The following is a 22,705-nucleotide window of genomic DNA, read 5'->3' as shown; positions in this document are numbered from 1 at the left end:
CCTCCCCCTATTTTTTCTATTGAAAAGATGTTTTTCTCCATAAAAAGAAAACATTTTTTTAAATTAAAAAAGGTTCACTTAAAAAAACCCCTAAAACACAGAACCATATAAACAATGAAATATATGTATATATTTGATCAGCTCTTATTAATCACATTCAGAAATCTTTGAACTTTTCAGGAGGGTGGAGCTACTGCCTTCTTGGAAAGCAGTAAAAGCAAGGTGCTAAACCCCAAAGGGACACTTAATTTTGGGAGCAGCAGAGAAAATCACCACAGCAGAACATAAACATACTGTATTTTCCTTGTCCGTAGGAGCCTGCAATACTGCCCTTCTGCCACTATGCGTGCTGTGTGACATTATAAAACGACGAGTATTCTCAGGCATACTCGCATTCCAAAATGGCCTTTCCTAGTACAAAGGAGGCACTTCTGGCTTCAAATTCCAGACAAATAAATCATCCCCATTTCTAATGGAATTAAGTAAAAGTGATAGCGTGGGAGGCAGGAGACTAAACTTGCAGTAGACACCCTGATATTGTATCTCTCCCATGGATCTACTACTTAGATTTTTGGGTAGGTCAGATTTCTGGGTTAATATCCTCAGAATGCAATACGAATAGGATACCTCCCCTTTCACAGCCTTTCTTCTTAAATTGCTGCAGCATAGCTTCCCCCCCCCCAATGTTTCCGGAAAATGCCCCTTGCACAGGGGTAACTGCATATTTCATTGAACGATAGAATGTGGCTGCAGCCCAGCTAAAAGGTTCGTGTCACTTATTGAAAAAGAAGCCTTTGAACATTTGTTTCCTTTTGTTCCCTCTACTCTTATCCAAAGTGGTGATTGTATAAATTGCCCACTTATTTTCTGGCTACTAGTAGCTATTAAAACCTGGCTTGCCTAACTGAAACTCACAGGTGCAGCATTTACCAATTAGTGGAAATCTGAAGCAGCAGGTGCCTTCTGAGATATTAAAAACATTGCAGTAGCAATCTACTAGGAGAAAGTCAATGTAGGTAACTGCTTCACAGAGGGAGGATGTAGAACTTCAGAAAGGAACTCTCAACTGGTAACTTGCAATAAGACTTTTACTACTCTTAGGTAACGGAAAGAAACTATCCCAGGTTTCTCTGGTTTGGATTATGTCTGTGTTGCTGTTGTTAAACCCAATATTAGTTAAATAATTGATTTCAGCTATCTCTAAAGTACCTTTTCTTCTGGTTTTAACAAGCCAACTCACCTGCTTGGAGACTCGGTGTCTGCCCATGTTATCTGTGGAGCAAACACTACCCCATCTCATCCTTTCCTGCTTTGTAGCTTTCCACTGTTGATCACCTCAGCTTGTTCCTTTGTTACTATGTGTTTGAATTATTGTTGCATATCACGTACCAGGTTATCTGTATTAAGCTCTGATTCTGCAAACTGCTCCGCATGGTGTGACCCCCTGCACAGCTTCATTAGCTTGAGTGTGATTCTGTACACTCTCAGTGGTGTGACCACATATAGTTCTGTAGCCTTATTTTGTAAGTGCTTCTAGACAGTGGCTATGTTATGTTTGTATGTATGCGTTCAATGTACCATAGGTAAATGTTGCTCCTTTGCTGTGTGGTGGTAGATTTTCAGGACCTTGCAGATCAGTTTCTGGTTTGGAGCAGAAATCAGTGATGCAGAGTCAGGTATTTCTTTAGTGTAACTTGTTTATTTACCAAATGTACATGCATGCTGTTTCCTTGAACAGAGATAGTAACAGACTGTACTCGATCTACTCCCTACTTCAGAGATTTTGGTCCAGACATTTCTGCCCCACAGCTTTATTGTTTCTCTTTCTCTCTCTACAGGTTATCTCACTGCATTGCTGATTTACACACAGCAGCAGTTGTTCAACACCAGAATTGTTTACATAGGAACCCCCTTGTCCAGAACTCCTCAGCTGAGACCAAATGTAGCCTCTTTAACTGAAAAAAGTTTTAGTGTTAGTGCATGAGAGAGCTGTGAAACCACTGAATCTACTTATCAAGATTCTAGATGCGGTTACTGAATAGCATCTTAACTCTTTTTAAGGGGATTTTCAGCTTTGGTGATTACATCAGTGACCCCTAATTGCAACCCATTGTAATATTAACAGTAGTAATGACTTTATCCCCTTAGCAGTGATCATAGTGCAAAGATCTGTGTGGCCAATGTAATTTTTAGAAGATAACAACTCCACCCAAAAAATAATAAAATGAAACTAGACAGAAATCGGTCCATATACATTTTAAAAAAAGCATTGAAAGGGCTGGTATATCTGGAAATCCCAGAGATTGGCAGAATTCTTGTATTATGTGATATCTGAAGGTGGAATGGTAAAACAGGAACACAGTCTGGTTTTTCTGAGAAATACAACTATTTTAGTAGCGACGAGTACTGTGGAGGTCTTGGACTAGTCAATTGGCTGTAGGGTTTTCAAAGTGCTTCTGCAGGAGTGACAGTAACTATATACTCTGAATGTTGGAGGCAACTGTGAAAATGCATTTATGACTTAAGCAGGCTCGCTCTCATTTCCCCCTCCCCCCACCATGGATGTTAGGCTGGCTGGTTTTGATTTACAGGTCAAGCATTTAAGTACACACAAGGCTTAGGCTCTGGAAGTAACTCGTAAACCAACAAAAATCGGAGGATTTGGAATACCCTTCTTTTAATCATGTCTGCTTTAGGGCAGAATCTGTGTGTAGTACATTGACGTTTGTAGAGAGGGCTTTTTAAAATAAGATACCAGTTGTCTTTTAGTGGCCACCTCCGCAATTATATTCTATCCATTGTGTCCACAATTGTCTGAGCACAATAATATGGAAGCATAATTAGATGCTTTGTTTGAAAATACAGTCCAACTCTCGGTGCAGTGCCATGTTGCTTGTGATTGTGAGAAATCTTATTTCTAATTAGAAGAAATAAAGAAATGCTAGAGAACCAGTTCAAGTTGTGTATGCCTCTGGGTCAGTACTGGCTCCACTGGCATTACTTTTTAGAAACACCTGTGGGATATTCTTCTTCACTTTGAGATCAAGTTTGCTGCTTTCTTGTGGCCTGAGGAGTGGGAAGACCTGCATAGAACCACCCTGTGTGGCAGTATTGGGCAGCGATGATGCTACCAGCTTTCTCTTAACCCCCTGCAGTATTGCTTACAGTGTCTCTACCAGGGATGCTGGAACAATTTTTATAGTGGAGGTGCTGAGAGCCATTGAACCAAACTGTAAACCCGGTATATAGTGGAAATCACTTCAAACCAGGGGGTGCTGCAGCACCCCTAGTCAGAGCTGACCCTTGGATAGGGTGAATTGGGGTGACCGCCCCGAGCTTCATGTTTTGGGGGGGCCCCGCGCTTCAATAAAATCAGGACTGTCCGATATCTAGACCTTTGTCCAGCATCCCGACCAACGTACAATTGGGATGCCATTTGTCCCGATATTCAGGTGAGGAGGCTTGTGGCAGGTGGGAGGGGGGTGAGGAGGCGAGTGAACAGCAAGGAGGAGAGCAGCAGACTGGGGGGAGGGAGGGAGAGGGGCATGTCAGACGGATGGCAAGGAGACTAGCAGGGAGGCGAGCAGTGGGCGGGCGGGAGCGGGGTGAGGAGGTGAGGGGCAGGAGGATGGCAAGGAGGAGGGCGGTGGGGGATGAGGAAGTGAGGAGCAGGTGGGCCGGGCAGACGGCGAGGAGATTAGCGGGGAGGCTGATTTGTCCCACCCTCACCTCCCAGAGATGGCCCTGCCCCTACTTCCAGCACCTATGATATCTATTTCTTTGATCTCTTCAACTTGCTACCTCTCCTCTGTCTGGAATCAGATATGCTGGGTGGCAGAACTGCTCAGGAGTCAGTGAAATGGCTGAGAGGAACAGCTCTTAAGACTGAAGCATAAAAATCATATTTCCCACAGTGAATCTGCTATACTGGTAAAGTTGTGTGTACAGAAAAGGGCCCTACAATAGAATATTACATAGTGGGAATAGCAATTTTTTTTCTTTAACTGTCTACTAGGGTCTTATTTCTAGGGCCTTGTCTTCTCTGCTTAAAATGGTGTGATTTTTACCTCTGGGTAACTAATGTGCATAAATGTGCGTGAGTTATCCTGGGGTAAAAACACAGGGCACTTTAGATTTTCCATGAGGTAAACAGCCCTATATCCCCTCCAGGGATTGACCTCGGTTAATTTACCTCTTCATAAAACTGAAGTGCCTTGTCTTTCCTCTGACAAAGTGGGTGAGGTAATATCTTTTATTGGACCAACTTCTGTTGGTGTGAAAGATAAGCGTGGGAGATGACACTAAGCTCTGCGTAAGTGTTAAACCTCGTCTCTCTCACCAGATTGGTTGGTCCAATCCACAGAAGTTGGTCCAATAAGAGCTATTAGTTCACCAACCTCTGTCTAATATCCTGGGACCAACATAGCTACAACACCACTTGTCTTTACTGTGTTTTTTTACCTCAGGATAGCTCATGAACATTTATGTGCATAAGTTACCTAAGGAAAAAGATACCTTTTTAGCAGTGGAGACAAAGCCTGAGTGAAACTCTGAGGAGTTGGACACTATTGCTGCCTTCTGCCTCTGAGGTGGCTGCATTTCAGTAGTACGGCGTTTCTAAAAAGTACCTGAAGGATTTCTTTCTGTACAAACATATGCTCTGATATGGCAGCAGTCTTTGTACAGGCTAACTTACACAGAGCTCCAGAAAAATGCCTTAAGAGACTAGACTGACAGTTGCGTAAATGAATGAGGTTTGTGTTCTGCTATGAATATTTTTAATGCTAAAAACTATCCATCATATGTTAAATGTCGAAAGAGGCAAAATCAGTTCTACACAAATGTATGTGTCTGGAATTAGTTGCATGATTGGATTTGTGAAGTGTTTGAGATCCTTTAGGATAAAATATTGTCTTTTTATATGTTTCCTTTCATTCTGGGGACTCCCAAAAAGCTTCCATGAGCTCCATACAGAATTAAAATACAGTCACCTGCATAATTGTCAACTCTTGTGATTTTTATCACATCTTGCAGGAGTTAGTGTTTTTTCTTAGAGCATCAGCTCCTAGAATCATGTGAATGTGAAAAATCTCAACTTTCATTTTTTAAAATTTTCTTGCCCTAATGGCTGTTCAGAAAAGCATAAATTGTGAAGGTTCAAAACTGACAAAGTGAATAAAAAGAACCAAAGTGTAAAGAAACAAAAAACTTTAAGGCAATCTCAGTGTATTTTTGGGACTGGGCTCCTCTTTTTGAAGGCTTAGGTTTGACAATACAGCCTCTGGTGAAGAGGGTGGTACCCAAGTGGTGAACTGTAAAGCAAAACAGTGAGGTGCAGGAATATTTTGGTTCAGGACAACAGTAACAACCCATTCCCCCCTGTAAAGTGGTATGGGATCTTGAACAGACAAGACCTAGCTTTCGAAGACCTCACTTGAAAATTGCACACATACAAAATGGGAAATTGCTGCTTAGGAAGGAGTACTGCGGAGAGGGCAGCAGGAGGTCATAGTGGATCACAAGCTAAATATGAGTCAACAGTGTAACACTGTTGCAAAAAAGCAAACATTATGCTGGGATGTATTAGCAGGAGTATTGTAAGCAAGACACAAGAAGTAATTCTTCCGCTCTACTCCATGCTGATTAGGCCTCAACTGCAGTATTGTGTCCAGTTCTGGGTGCCACGTTTCAGGAAAGATGTGGACAAATTGGAGAAAGTCCAGAGAAGAGCAACAAAAATGATTAAAGGTCTAGAAAACATGACCAATCAAAGAAGATTGGAAAAAATTGGGTTTGTTTAGTCTGGAGAAGAGAAGACTCAGAGGGGACATAACAGTTTTCAAGTACATAAAAGTTTGTTACAACTCTCTTCTCAGGAGAGAGAAAAATTGTTGTTCTTAACCCCTGAGGATAGGACAAGAAGCAATGGGCTTAAATTAAAATAAGGGCGGTTTAGGTTGGACATTAGGAAAAACTTCCCAACTGTCAGCGTGGTTAAGCACCGGAATAAATTGCCTAGGGAGGTTGTGGAATCTCCATCATTGGGGATTTTTAAGAGCAGGTTGGACAAACACCTGTCAGGGATGATGGTCTAGATAATACTTAGTCCTGCCTTGAGTGCAGGGGGCTAGACTAGATGACCCCTCGAGGTCCTTTTCAGTTCTATGATTCTATGCACATATAATAAACTGTATGGTACTCATTTTAATTTCTCCTCTGAGGAATGCAGGGCTGGGCTGAGCCTGCTGGGATTTGACTCTGCAATTCCAGGAAGTTGGTGTATTCGCTAGGAGCATGTCTACAGCAGCACTTACTGTGCAGTGAGCTGGCGTGTCACTCTCTAGTGCTGCAGCAACCATGCGCCAGCACCCTGCTGATGCACACGGAAAGTTCTCTACTGTGCATGTGCTACTGTTGTTTCAAACCACAGCATGTCAGAGTCCACAAGGGAAATTTTAATAAGCATCAGTCGGGTACACATGGACAGTTAATGCACCATGCGGTGAACACTGTAGATTGACACCCCAGCTTGCTGCACAGTAAGCGCTTGTGCAGAAATGCCCTTAGATCACTGGAACTACTGCCTGTGGGGGGAAAAAATCACACTCTATTTTATTTTAATCTATGGGAAAGGTGAATGTGAATGCTCTGACCCAGCCCCTTAACCTAGGACCTGACCAGCTGCAGACAAGATAATCCTGGGAGGCTTTCCCACTGTATCAATCAGAAGGCAGCCAGGGTGTGCTCCGGGTGTACTTGCTCGCATGGTTATTTCTAGAGCTTGATAATAAATGCACTTAAGAAAAAAAGAGACAAGAAAACAAATGAAGCTGAAAAGTAGCAATTTATTCCCCATGCCAATGGGGGCAAGTGATGTGCTCTTTGAAACTATAAGGAGATATTAATAAGCAGCTGAGAATTTCAGAATGTGAATGTCGCATGACTGTAGCAGGGATGAGTTTCAGCAGCTTCAGGTTTTTATGGCATACTGTGGTTTACTGGCTTTCTCTATAAAGATACAGCGTGGCTACGCTGCGCATCCCCTCTTAGACACACTAGCATTGTGTATACAGTTGTATAATGAATGTATTCTGTAACTTGGGGTTACATTCACAGGGAAATATTGATGACTTTTGCTGCAATCCTTGCTGGGCAAATTATGATTCTCATGTAGGGATCAAGGGGTGTAGCTTAGGAGGACCGTATAATCTTCCACAGTCTGATGCCTTTATCTGAGCCAGCAGTTTGTGATGCTGTGAACTGCAGGATTCAAGTGACCTTTCACAGTGATATTCACAGCAAGCAGTACTAATAACAAGTGTGCCCAAAACAACCAAACCCCAAAACAAAAACCCACAACAAAACACTTCCCTAAAATGTTACTTCATTATATTTAAAGACTTCTTGTAACAATGGGTGCCGCCAATATTCATGCAGCAACCATCTGATGTCTGGTGCCTGACCACTGGCTGTGATTTCATTATGCTTAGAAACACAGAAAAATGGCTGTCTCCATCCTATTATAGGGAGATGCTGTTTTTTATATTCCCTCGGGTTAAATTCTTTTCTGTACTGCCACAGTGGACACACTTCATTAATACTTTATAAAGTCATTCTCTGGGATGCTGCTGTGTCAAAGTCACATTCTGTAACTGCTGCGTCTGCTTCACACTCAGCTTAATTCATTTCACTGAACTCTGGTCCACATGGTTCTTGCTGGAACTATAATAGCCAGAGATAATTCTGGAGACAATTGTCATTGAATCAGGTGGCTTAGCATTGCCCTGAATTAGCTAAAAGCGGTTCTCAAACACCGATTTGGCCGAAATTGATATAAATTTACAGTATCTTTTGTGTATTACTACATTTTGTTTATATAATACTTCTGCTTATTTGGATAAAGGGGCGTATTTATCAGTGTGCTTTGTTTGTTTTTCAGGGGTTAGTAATGCCACTCCACTGAATGCTGATGTGTACACTTTGCACCTATGCTCTGTGAAGGAAGAGGCAACTTAGAAATGTTCTCAGTGTATGAAGCTGCCTCTCTTTACCATTCCTGTATTTCTTCTGCATCATTAATGGTTGCGAAGGCTGTGTGCTGTGTGTTTGAATTTTGTGGGAACTCAAGTAAAGCCTGAGTTAAGACAAATATCTTGGTATTTGTAATCTTGCTTTTTTCATAGGCTTTTTGAGGCCAAAATTCTGAGACCTGGTGGACTTCAGACTGGAGATCTCTGGTGGAAATTTTTTTTTTTAACTCTAACACAATTTCTGGCAGCTTTAAAACATTATTGCTGAAAACTTGCCAATTCTTAAAATCTAAGCTTATGAACAATGTATTTGCAGTAGAGGTTTATGAAGGAAGAACATCTACCATGATGATGTGCAGCAACTTCTTAGCCAGTACAATTTAGCCCACTCTGCTGCTCATGCTCTTGATAACTGTATGTCCCTGTTTCCATAAGAAATAATAACTGGAAATGGCCACGCAGTTTATCTGTGGGGTCATGGTGTGTTATCTTCTGGTAACACAGCAAATAATGTGCAAAATTAAATCCTAACCATTAAGTTTTCCTCCCTGCCGCCGCCTGCCCCTCCCCCCTAAAAAAAATATCTGGTATGGCTCATTAAAGTAAATGCAGGGTTTTGTATAAAAAGACCACGTCTGTCCTTGGTAAAAGGTGTATTTTTAGCACACAATCTGAAATTATAGGGCTAAATCCTTCCCACTGGCATACAGACTGAGTAAAGGCGCTCAGACAGTAGATTCATTCAATAGCCACTTTGCATGAAGGAACTACTGTAACACTTTCCCTTAACAGGGTAGTAAACCTGAGTTGTCCTGTTCACATTCATTATAATTGAAAGGGGGGCGGGGAGGTACACAACCATGTTAACAAGTGGTGGGGATGGGCTCTCAACAGCCATAGTGTGTTAACACAGTGATCAGCACAACCAATAAACTACAATGCAGAAATCATCTCTATCCCTATGAGCTGTCTTTCAATAATTTCTTCAGGCAGCAGCCTTCCACAGCAAATCCTAGGTAATACCCAAGTTGTTGCAGGATCTGGTCAACTGCTTGACAGACTGATACGCTTATCTATTTAATATTCTTTTTAAAGAAGCATGACTAAAAGGTGGAATTTTCTTCACATCCGCAACAATGAACACAATGTTTGTAAGAACTAAAAGAGGGAAAGAAATCCTGGATCTATGTGTATGGTTATCAACAGGGCCGGCTCTGGCTTTTTGGCCGCCCCAAGCAAAAAAACAAACAAAAAAACCCCCCCAAAAACCTGCGGCGTGGGTGCAGGGGGACTGGCTGGGAGGGAGGGAGCGGGCGGGAGAGAGAGAGAAGGGGGAGGCCAGGGCTACAGCAGGGGCGCTGCCACGCAGCCCCTCCTGCTGCATCGTCTCCTGCCGCGAGGGCTCCGCTCTGGTTGGCGGGGAAGGAAGGAAGAGGACTGCTCTGCAGGGTGCTCTGGTTCTTTGCGCTGCCGCCCGCTACAGGGCTGCTGGAGGGAACAAGAACAAAACAAACAAATAAAAAAAGCGGCCGTGCCGCCCTAGGATTGGGCAGAATGCCGCCTCCAACATCTGCCGCCCCAAGCACCAGCTTGCTCAGCTGGTGCCTGGAGCCAGCCCTGGTTATCAAGAACTGTTTAAAATTATCTCATCCTTTAACTCAGGGCCGGCTCCAGGCACCAGCTTAACAAGCAGGTGCTTGGGGTGGCCAAGGGAGAGGGGCGGCACCTGCGGCAATTCGGGGGCGGCAGGTCCCTCACTCCCTCTAGGAGCGAAGGACCTGCCGCTGAACTGCCGCTGCTAATCGCGGCTTTTTTTTTTTTTTTTTTTGCTTGGAGCAGCAGAAATGCTGGAGCCGGCCCTGCTTTAAGTGAATATTTCTCTTCATGTAACAAACACTAGTGACCTTGCTGAAGATTAGGGCTGGGTGACATGTTTCTGATTCTGAATTATCTTTCATTATGTAAAGACAGATCCCCTTTGTTCTAATTGCATGTGCCTGAAAAGACTTGACCAGGCATCCAGCATGAAATAAAATCCTGTATGCTGATTTTGTGTAATTTAATATGCAAGATGTGGATAGTGTTTCACGGCATTGGAGGAAATTATATCCTAAATTTCATCCAGCACCAACTGGAAAAAAGTAAAATAAAATCTGGATTCTCTGTAATATAACTGGCCTGTTCACAATGAATGGAACAGGACATCTGCAGACACAATTTAACACACAGCTGAATTTGAGTCATTGCTCATCTTGCAGATTTTTAACAACAGTAAAATACCCAGGCAATGTAAATATACTGTAGTTTTGAAGACTCATAAAACTATTTTTATTCTCTCCTCATATTAAAAATTTTGAAGATTTATACGCAACATAAGTCATCTAGATTCATTAAATGGGTAATGCGATACATCAACAATATGTGCAGTAATACTCCATATTATGTAATAGTCCATATTAATAAAAAGTGCTGACAATAGATTACATGTCAAGAAAGAGCAGTTTTAAAAGATGGAGTTGAGTTTTATTGTCCAGAGATAATCAGGGCTTTGATAAATACTTATTTATCAGTAGAAGGCTAGTCCAAAGCCCACTGAAGTCAATGTAAAGACACCTGCTAGCTTCACTGGACTTTCATTCATGTCCTAGAATGATAGATAAGCACAGATATGTTGGAGTGGGCTTTCTGTTAAAGTGCTAGAGAAAAACGTGCAGTTAAATGACAGGAAAAAGTTTGAACTCAGATGGTTTTAAAAACTCTCTGAAACCCAGAAAGAGTTACAAGATTTACAAAGTTTGATTCCCAGCAGTTTGTCCATACCAAGTAGCAATGTCTGCTTATCATTTTGAATCTGGTTATAAAGTTTCACATGTTCTTTGTAAAAAATTTGACCTTTTGATTTAAGAACGACTTCTGCCTTTTCTTGACTATATACTTCACAGGACAGTCATTCAAGCATTGTCAATTAAAACCAAAAACATCTAGAAAATTGCCTGCCATTGATAGTATTGATGTGTCCAAATGTTAAAGAGCACTATGAAATTAACACACAGTAATATAAATGATTTTCCATTCTTCGCTGATCAGATTAAACATGATAGAATGGGTAATTAACATGCATGAAGAAGAGCTCTGTGAAGCTCGAAAGTGTCTCTTCCACCAACAGCAGGTGGTCCAATAAAAGATATTACCTATCCCACCTTGTTTCTTTCATATTCTGGGACCAACACAGCTACAACAACACTGCAAACTTTTATTTATTTAAATTTGTTCTGCAAGATTGTTCTGGGAATACTGTAGTCCATTTCTTTCATGGGGAAGAAGAAGAAAATGATTAAAAAACCCTTACTAATGATGTTCTAATATGTTCCAAAATTTAAATGTAGCCAAGCAGATCCCAAGACTAGACTATCCCAAGCAGATAATGTTGTGTATCTCTTAAGACAGAACTTTTCTGTGTGGCTTAAATAGTATTTTGCCCCTTGAAAAGATCCCTGATCATATTGAATTCTGACCCTCCTTTGTTTCACACTTTTCCTGTGGGCTATTAAATGGAAGAGCAAACCAATGGTGGTTTAGATTCAAAGTTAACTGAATTTAAACCCTATAAAAGTTAGTCTGAAATGCCTTAATAATGTAAAGTGTAGTGCACTTCATAGGAATTTGTATGAACTATTGAGATTCTTTCTGAATCTTGAAATCTAATTTTAGCCAAAAGGTTCAAAATAACGTATTTCAAATGAGAGGGTTTTCATGCTTGAAACAAACAGGTGATCTCTAATTATTAAGAGAAATTGGTTGCTGAAGATTGCAATTTGATGGCTGACAAAGGTGCTCATGTGAAAATCCACAATGAATCATTGGTGCCTCTAATTGTCTTAACTGAGACCAAAATGACTTGGGCCCCAATTCAGGCAAGTATGTGATTAACTTTTAAGTAATGGGGTTTAAGAATGTGTTTCAAGTTGAAGCACGTGTGTCACTGTCTTTCTGAATTGGGGCTTTATTTTTTTGGGGTGTGACTGTATTTGCTGGGGGGTTTTATTAGGCTTCTGATCTAGTTTGGATTACAGACCTATATTTCTTTCTTACTATGTGATACTTATTATTTGTACCACATAACTGCTGGAGGGGTTGATAGGTTTTCATTTAAGCAGCTTTGGTGTTTAAGACTTCTATGCTTTATCAGTGTTTTCTTCTGTGCATCAGTAGCCATAAATATTATCTTTTTATTGTAAGTTATTCTAATTTCCTGTAAATTGCAGTACATAACTCTGATGGAGACTCACCTTGCCTGCCTGAGGTTAGGGTTTATTAACTGTGATCTGGCTAATGGGTACATAAATATGTCTTGAACTTTATGCAGGCGATTGCTGCCTGTTGTGCTTAAATTCAGAGTTTGCTAATATTAAAACCAAAACAAGCCCAGCATGTTTGCTTTTTCTCCAATGCACTACACTGCACTGATTCTCGTGTAGAATCTCAGATGATTTAGTGGCATCATACTCACAATCTATAAAGGTATTTTGCTGCAAATTGCTGTTGCACCAGCTGTTTTTGTCTTTAATATGCTGTGATTGCAGTAGAGACATTGGTGTAGTCTCATACAATATGCCTGCCTGGATAAGAGAGTTTGCTCTATTATATATTCCATATAGAGGAGAATCTTTAATCCAGACAGATATATTCCTAATATTCTTCACTGTTCATTTGAATTTGTTCAGGGATATATAGTAATGTACTCCTGAGTGCGTGTGTGTGTGTGTACGTACATACACTCCCTCTCTCTCTCTCTCTCTCTCTCTCTCTCTTTATATAAGTTTCTTTTCCTCCCCCTGCCCTGGTGGAATGTCACATCAGCATGTGTGACCATGTGACCTTATTTCTTTGTGGGCTTTCCAAGAGAAGATCTAATATTACTACAGAAAACAGGTGATGATGATGATTTAGCTCTAAGGGCCTGTGTTTTGGGACTTTGAGCTTCACGATTGGCCAAATTCATATAACATTACAATTCATGATGATGGGTAAATGTTGCTAATGAGGTGGTTACTATACTTCAGCATATTCAGATGGTAATTTCATTGTGATCTCTAGACTTACGCATTAAATTCACACACTGCAGCTTTAAATATGAGAAAACGTTGAAATTTTCTGGAACAGGAAATTAGACAATTTACAGTATTGCCCATCACAAGCTACAAAATATTGCTGAAAGTCTATAACTGACCTTTATAAAATCTTTACTTGTGATCAGACAATTAGCTAAATGGTGGCTGGAACTGAAAGAACAATTGACATATAGTAATAGGATATGTAATTTATAATTCTGAGGCACATGCCATTTTAGAAACTGTATTAAATTTTAATGGTCTCAATTTTCTCTCCGACAACCTACAGTAAGTTCTTCAGTGATGGTAAAGATATGTTCTGCTGCAGTATCTCGAGGGCAGAAAGTATTCTCTAGGGTGTGGTTAATTTAGAAGAACTTTTTTCCCTGCTCTATGTTGACAAGCATTTCAGTTACCAACACTATCTGTCAGGGTTGACCTGTAAATACAAAAGCTTGGTGTTTCCCTACAGATGACATTTCAGTCAGGCTGGGTCAAATCCCTTAAGAAATCAAAGATGTCTATCTCGAATGTCAATGGAAATGTATTTTTCTATTGATAGATTCTAAGTTTCTTTTAGAATTAGGGTCACTCCTAAAGGAAGTGCAGTGTTTACCACCACATTGGAGCATGCAGTGTTATCTTGGAAGTCCAAGATCCCCAATAGACCCGCCTACTGAAGGCAATGGTGGTGATTGGAGGCTGCTTTGAGGTCAATAAAGCCAATGTCACTGCTCATTAAAAAAGCTGTAAACATGCTAATTCAGAATTAAATGTGGTGATGGGAGGAGAGAGTAGAGGAAACAGATGTCATCTAAAGGAATAAATTTTTCTACATGTTTTCAATCCAAAATATTGGAAGTCCTGTGATCACCATTTTCAGTTTCCTTCCTACATGACGGTATTAGATCTTTCTATCCTCCCCCACCGCACAATACATTGCTACATTGATTTGGTTTTACAAATGAAGCTTATCCAACTTACTAAGGGTTACTGAAAGACAAAGAGCCTGAAAACAGTTTTTTCTAAAAACAATGCTTCTGCTTTATTACTTGCTACCATTAATCTAGTAGGATGCCTATGAGGTTTCAAATATTCCTAATTTATGTCTCATATATTAGAAATAAAAGCATTGTTGGCAAAGCCCTGTGAGTCTCTATGTTGCTACTTATAAATTGGCTGACCTAAATTTGCACCACATTTAAGGTAAAATAAATGAACCAGAGTGGGCCATATGGATTCATGGAAGTGCAATGTGTCTGAGTGACTTTCCTCTGGAAGCATCCTAAGGACTCTGGGTGATATTTTCAGCTGATGTAAATTGGCAGAGCTCTATTCACTTTGGTGGAATTCTGTCAAGTTATTCCAGCTAAGGGTCTGGCAGTCTGTTCTCTGTCCAGGTTCTTTGGTTCTAGGGTTGAGGGTGCATACCTTAATCCAGGATTTCCATTGTCTGTCTCATTTTAGCTTTGACCTCAGATAAAAATGCCAGCTGGAGAATGTAGGTAGAGAATTGGATGATCACTTGACAAATGAGATAAGGTGTCTAAAAGGGTGAAATTATGATCCAAGGAGGAAGGGTAGAACAGCCAGGTGAAATCCCTACCCCAGTAAAAACAGTGATTGTTTTACCATTGACTTCAGCAAGACCCTGATTTCATTCCAGGTCTCCTTGCTTGGGCTTTGGGAATTTAGCCAGATGTGTCAGGGGAAATGCCACCTCGGTACCCAAGGTTGGCAGTGCATGTTCCTGGAGGTACCATAAATAGAAATGAAAAGCTGGCCATGTTCTCTCCATGGTGATCACAAGCTTTCTCACATAAGTACATGATCATTCTGAATTGAGAGAGTGCATAGTTTGCTGATTCACCTAAATAAATATTACTGCTATTTGTATCCTGGTGGGGTGAATTAATTATCTATTTCTTATAAGCAATCTCTGCTGTATCATTGCTTATGTCCTATGAAAGACTATAGATACAGTAAAGCATATCCACTGGAGATTACAATCTTTTAATAATGAGGAGATCTTAAACTGCCCTCAGCAGCAGAAACAATGCTACTAAAACCCAGTGGTTTTTTCCTTTGACCCGGCAAGATGAACTTACTATTCCTCAGTTGCTTATACATTATTGACACTAGTGTGGCAACTGATAACACTGATCTACAATTTTTGAGAAGTCGTCTGCTTCAGAGATAAAATGTGCTATTTATTATGTATTTTGATGTGCTGAATTCAAATATGACAATTAAAACAACTGATTGGCTACTGTTTCTAAGATATTTAAGTTTTTACATTTTATGTCTATGTATATTGTGTAAATAGTAGAGTTTTAATCATAAATTGTAAACCTAGGTCTTTTCATGTGTTTATGGTTGCTTTACATGATAATATTTCACCTGTCCTGTTTATGTAACACTTTAAAAATCAGCAAAAGGGTTATATAAATAAAATTTATTATGAAACAAAAGGCAAAAAACTATTATGTACATAGTTTAGTCCTATTCAGTGTCTACTCGGTGCTTCTTGGCTTGTTTCTTGTATTCATTAAATGGAGCATCTCTTGACACTGTCCAGCAATAGTCTGCAAGCATTGATGGGCTCCATTTGCCCTGATAGCGTTTCTCCATTGTTGCAATGTCCTGGTGAAATCGCTCGCCGTGCTGGTTGCTCACTGCTCCACAATTCGGTGGAAAAAAATCTAGATGAGAGTGCAAAAAATGTATCTTTAGTGACATGTTGCAACCAAGGCTTTTGTATGCCTTGAGGAAGTTTTCCACCAACAACCTGTAGTTGTCTGCCTTGTTGTTTCTGCGACAATTTATTGCCATTAACTGGAAGGCTTTCCGTGCCGTCTTTTCCTTGCCATGCAGTGCATGGTCAAATGCATCATCTCGAAGAAGTTCACGAATCTGAGGACCAACAAAGACACCTTCCTTTATCTTAGCTTCACTTACCTCCGTGGAAAATTTCCAAGGTTACTTGAAAGCTGCTTGTGTTTTGTCAAAGGCCTTGACAAAGTTTTTCATCAGACCCAGCTTGATGTGTAAGGGTGGTAACAAAATCTTCCTTGATTCAACAAGTGGTGGATGCTGAACACTTTTCCTCCCAGGCTCCAATGACTGTCGGAGTGGCCAATCTTTCTTGATGTAGTGGGAATCTCTTGCATGACTATCCCATTCGCAGAGAAAACAGCAGTACTTTGTGTATCCAGCCTGCAGACCAAGCAAGAGAGCAACAACCTTCAAATCGCCACAAAGCTGTCACTGATGTCGGTCATAGTTTATGCACCTCAAAAGTTGTTTCATGTTGTCATAGGTTTCCTTCATATAGACTGCATGACCAACTGGAATTGATGGCAAAACATTGCCATTATGCAGTAAAACAGCTTTAAGACTCGTCTTTGATGAATCAATGAACAGTCTCCGCTCATCTGGATCATGAACTATGTTGAGGGCTGCCATCACACCATCGATGTTGTTGCAGGCTACAAGATCACCTTCCATGAAGAAGAATGGGACAAGATCCTTTTGACGGTCACGGAACACGGAAACCCTAACATCACTTGCCAGGAGATTCCACTGCTGTAGTCTGGAGCCCAACAGCTCTACCTTACTCTTGGGTAGTTCCAAATCCCTGACCAGGTCATTCAGTTTACCTTGTGTTATGAGGTGTGGTTCAGAGGAGGAGGATGGGAGAAAATGTGGGTCCTGTGACATTGATGGTTCAGGACCAGAAGTTTCATCCTCTTCCTCTTCCTCGTCTGACTCAAGTGAGAATGATTCTGGTGCATCAGGAACCAGCAGTCCTCCTCCATGGGGTACTGGGCGTATAGCTGATGGAATGTTTAGATAATGCACAGTCCACTTTTTCTTCTTTGACACACCTTTCCCAACTGGAGGCACCATGCAGAAGTAACAATTGCTGGTATGATCTGTTGGCTGTCTCCAAATCATTGGCACTGCAAAAGGCATATAGATTTCCTTTTCCTGTTCAACCACGGGCAAAGATTTGTTGCACAGTGTTGCAGCATATGTGTGGGGCCCACCTCTTGTCCTGATCTCCAATTTTGCAGCCAAAATAAAGGTGATAGGCTATAGTGGTTATACTGCGCTTTTGTGATGCAAAAGTCACTTCACTACAAACCTAGCAGAAGTTATCTGAACTGTTCACCCAAGTACGAGGCATCTCTGCTCACTTTGGCTAAACAGAAATGTGTCCCTTTGCAAAATCAAACACTGACAAATAAGAGAGCACGACACTGTATGATTTCTAGAGCTGATATAGGGCAATTTGTTCAGCAGAGTGATGTAAGCTTCATTATGATTGCATCATCCATGACTTCTAGGAATAACATGATGCAATTCCTATCATGTATGACACAATACCAGCTTCAGATTGCGTCATTCATTGTTTTGTCTAAAAAGCAAGTACTGTCCAAACCCAGTCATAGATTTAGTCATAGATCCAGTCAAAGATGTATTTTAGTCGTTTCTGGTTTAAATTGAGATCCCTTCCCTTTATAACTCACTTATCCTCCGCCATTCCCAAGTCAAGGGTCGTATATACTGACCCAATAGCATATCTTGAAAACTAGAGCCAATCAACAATTTTAAGCATCATTTTCGTTCTCAGTGACCCAGAATTAGTAAAGTTTGACTACATTTATTTCAGAAGCATTTTGGCTGTAGAGCAGTTTAATAGGGAAGAAACATGTTTAGACTTGTACATCAGCAGAATTACATGAACCATAGAAGTGCTGCAGCTATTTCTGAATTTATTTGTAACATATTTAAAATTCTAGAACATGGTAATTCCGTATGGTAAATGAAACAGATCCATCAAAACTATAATAAAGTAGCTTTATGCCTGAATTCAGCTGTCTCTCTAAAACATTGAGGTATATCAACATTTGATGATGGTGGTCATAGAAGGAGATTTTACTAAACATATATCAATGTGCAGGTTTCTGCATTATTTTAATTCAGGTTTTGATAAATTATGTAGCACATACTTGACTTTTGTTAATATCATCACACTGTACATCAGGGTTAGACAAAGTTGTTTTCTGCTGGGAAATGTTCCAATTTCTAAGACTAACAATACAATCCTAATATGTAGTTGTAAATAATTTCCATTCTACCAAGGAGAATATTGTTAAAAAGTAACACTTTACCAGGATATAAACCTCTTGATTATCAAGACTTAAAACTGCTGGAGAGGACCCCTCCATCTAGAAAAATTATTATTATTTTTTTTTTTTTTGGCATTTGTTATGTACCCAATCATAAGAATATAAGAATGGCCATACTGGGTCAGACCAAAGGTCAGGTTAGCCCAGTATCCTGTCTTCTGACAGTGGCCAATGCCAGGGACTTCAGAGGGTGTGAACAGAACAGGTAATCAAGTGATCGATCACTTAGTTCCCTCTGTCCTCCCGATACCGAAAAATATTTTTATTTGTAAGCTGCTTAAGCATGGGTATTTACTAGCTGTAAGATTTTGTAGATAATATGGAGTTATATCTGGTAAACTATGTTGTCACAAGTTGGTAGGGACTTCATTGTTTCATATTTAATTTTATGTTAATGTTTAAAATTAAAGTTAATGTTTGTTTAAAATTAAATACACAAGTTATGAGGGAAGGTACGGTACATATGGAGTCAGGCTTGAGTTATGAGGGATTACAGGTATCGGTTACAAGGATCACGAGATACATACATATCACATAACCAGCATAGACCAGATTGGGGTGTGGGAGTTTTTAAAGCGTCAGTGGATAAGTGGGCTTGGGTATGCCACCCATGGAATGTATTAAAAGTCCAAGTCAGTATCAGTGTAGCGAATAAGTACATGGGTGGGGTGCGTCCCTTGGTTTGTCAGGGAAGGAAATGGGTTATTTCCCTGGTTGGTGGTCTCAGTTACTTGACCTGGTACTGGCGGTGACCCGTGATGTTCTGTATAGATGTCTCTGGACCACCTGATGGTGTCAGACACCATGAGCTGTCTTATGAGCTGGGCGTAGCGTCGACCAACTCTGCACATTCTCCGAACCAGCTTCTTGTGGGGGTCCCACAAGCCCAGGGCTCCCATGATCAGGGTGTGTATCTAGACCTTGTAGTCCTGGGCTGTCAGGGTGTTGGCCAGCGGGGTGTACTTAAATACATTTCTTCTAAGCCAAGTGTATGTGTGTACACACAAAATAAATGTAAGTTCTAGATACGACTCTGAGATGATGCAAAATTACTCAAGATAGTTAAATCCAAAGCTGACTACGAAGAGTCACAAAGGGATCTCACTAAATATTAGCTATTACCACTCAAGAAAGAAATCTTGGAGTCATAATGACTAGTTCTCGCCAAATATCTGCTCAATGTGCACTAGCAGTTCCTTCACACCCTCTCTCCCTTCCCCCCCCCAAAAGGGGGCGGAGAAAACATAATAGAATGTTATGAACCATTAGGAAAGGGATAGATAATAAAACAGAAAATATCATAATGCCGCTATATACATCGCTGGTATGCTCACACCGTGAATATGGCATGCTGTTTTGGTTGCCTCATCTCAAAAAAGATGTATTAGAATTAAAAAAGGTTCAGAGAAGGGCAACAAAAATTATTAGGGGTCTGGAACAGCTTCTAATGAGAAATTTAAAAAGACAGGACATGTTTAGCTTAGAAAAGAGATGACTAAGGGAGCATATGATAGAGGTCTATAAAATTATGAATAGTGTAGAGAAAGTGAATAGGGAAGTGTCATTTACCCCTTGACATAATAAGAACTAGGGGAACACCTGATGGAAATTAATAGGCAGCAGGTTATAACTGGGTTCCAAAAAGAATTATATAAGTTCATGGAGGCTAGGTCCATCAATGGCTATTAGCCAGCCTGGTCAGGGATGCATGCTCTGGGTATCCCTAAACCTCCAGCCACCAGAAGCTGAGACTGGATGACAGGATGGATCACTTGAAATTGCCCTGGTCTGTTTTTTCCTTCTGAAGCATCTGGCACTGGCCACTGTCAGAGACAAGATAATGGGCTAGATGGGCCAACGGCCCGACCTAGAATAGCCTTTCTTATGCTCTTATGAGTCTGTCATCATCAAATTGTCATGACAACTGGTTAATTGCATGCCATTTCCCATTGCATACCCTGGAGATTGATTGATTAATTTTGTACCATTTTCTGTGCTTGCTACTATCTCTCTGGCACAAAATGAAGTATCAGAATGTTAATGATCTGTAATATTCAGTGAATTATGGAAGAATGGTTCCCAGCATACAGAACCATTTAAACATTATTTGATTGGCTATTTCCACCTATTCCACCCCTCATGTATAGGGGAATTAGAACCTGCTAAACAAAATACTGGATGGTGTGTTGCAAAGGCACACCATCATATTTTACAGAATATATTACAATTCTAATAACTCATTACCTTGACAAACTATAATAAGAACAGAATATGGCACAAAATGTATCCATTCATATTATAAATTATATTGAAAATGGGGTATGATACATTAATATAGTCTTTTAATAGTTTCACAATTAAAATCTGTCTTCAATCAGCGATTTTTTTCCTCCTTAGCTAGATCTAGCATCTCCTCCCTCTCACTCTAATTATTAGAATTAGGCAGGTGAAATAATGCATATGCCTGCACACTTACCACAGTTGTACTTAATACTGCAGTAACTACACGCACAAATATATAGACCTGATTTGAGTACACACAATGTGCATGCATTTCCCCCCGCCCTCCCCCCCCTCCCGGTTCTAAATCTGGGCCTCTGATTCTTCTGGTGAGACTTAGGGCTTGTCTACATGAACAATTAGTTTGCAGGAAGCTGCAAGGTGAATCTAGCTTGCCACACATTAACTGTGTGTGTGGACCCTGCTGATCTGCACTAGCATTCCTTAGTGTGCTTCGGTCTAGTCCCATTTCAAATCAGGCTAAACCAATGCACATTAGGGAAGTGTTAGTGCATGTCAGCAGGATCCACATGGACAGTGGTGTGCAGCAAGCAAGTACAAGGTAGATTTACACCCCAGCTTGCCATGAACTAAATGTTGATGTAGACACGGCCTTAGAAACACTAGCTCCTTAATATGGTCAGTGCTAAGATTTGTCGTCTTCCTTGTCCATTAGGAGGCCCCATGATAGCACTTTAAATAATAAAGGAGGAAGATTAGGTCTTAACTTGACCAGTTTAGCATATGATAAAGGCATTGTTTCTTGTCTATACTAGACCTTTAAAAATGTGTTTAACGTGTGTTGCTAATACCACACCCTTAAATCCTAGCCTAGACAAGGCCTTAAACCTGTCATGCTATAAAACTGGTGTAGTTCCAATGAGGGGACTGTACAGCTGGACAGTCAATGTTGTGATTGATCCATGCTCTCCAGTACACAGGGATGGTGGGGGAGTGACACAGTGGTACAAATAAATACATATCTCTTATGAACAGTGCCTGGTGGCCATGGTGAGTGTTTAATAATTACGCTTAGAATCACTTAATATATAGCCAAAGGGTAACTGTGCCTCAGATATTTCTGAAATACCTCATGGGAAAGGCCTGCTTTTTTTGTGTAACAGCCAAAGAACACTATAACACACTAAATTGCAATAAGCTTGAGATTATGTGCTTTGTTTATGTGCAGTTAGCTTCATTTGTGGGGGGAGGTGAGAAATGGACTAATTTTTGAGTAACTTTGCTTGTGCAGATAGGTAAGGGTTTATGCTGAATGTGCTCTTGTGAATGAACCTCAATTTAAAGCATTACATAATAAAAGAATATTTGTTATGATCTTTTTACAAAATAGTATTACTTGCACAGGAACTTCTGATGCGGTAGATGGAAACTAGGATCTAGACCAAAATACAGAACTTTACATTTTTAGCTTCTGTATTTCTCCCCCAAAATGCAGCTATCTTTTTTTTTTTTTTTTTGTGCTATGAGAATAACTAAAAGGTTAATTGTGCAGAGTTTACTGTCTAGACTGACAAACAGTAGAGTCTTAGGGGGATTCATATCACCAAGGAACTGAATGGTTTATCTCACTAAAAAGGACTTCATTTGTAAAGGTCATATGGCAGTAGTGCTAACAATGAGGGTAGTCATGGTCTGAAGGTCTTTCTTTGCTTTTTATTGCTGAACAGGGGAAATGGATTGCTCCAGAAAAAGTAGAGGAAAAATGAGGTCAGAATATACTTTAAGTGTATCCTCTAATTTCTAATTAATTTCTTTAGTGTAAAGGGTCTTCTATAATTAAAGCTGAAATACAGTAGCGCAACAGTGAACCCAATTTCTGCATTAAACTTAGAATCATTATTTCCAACATAAAAGCAGAAAGTGTGGGAATAAAGTAAGAAATAATGTGAGATCAGACTTCATGTTCAGACTCGTTATTCAGCAAATGGTCTAATTCATAATAATGGTCATTTCTGACATCCTAGTTTAGAGAATAGTCTCAGTGGATTAAATGCTGTTTTCTAACCAGATATTAGGAACAATGAAAAGGCCCGAAGTATCTTGTATTGATTTTTAAAGGTTGAGATTA

The sequence above is a fragment of the Malaclemys terrapin genome, chromosome 14 (genome assembly GCF_027887155.1).
Source record: "Malaclemys terrapin pileata isolate rMalTer1 chromosome 14, rMalTer1.hap1, whole genome shotgun sequence".
In the NCBI taxonomy this organism is placed as follows: domain Eukaryota; kingdom Metazoa; phylum Chordata; order Testudines; family Emydidae; genus Malaclemys; species Malaclemys terrapin.
The sequence above is the reverse complement of the archived record's forward strand: the minus strand, read 5'-3'. Positions refer to the sequence as shown.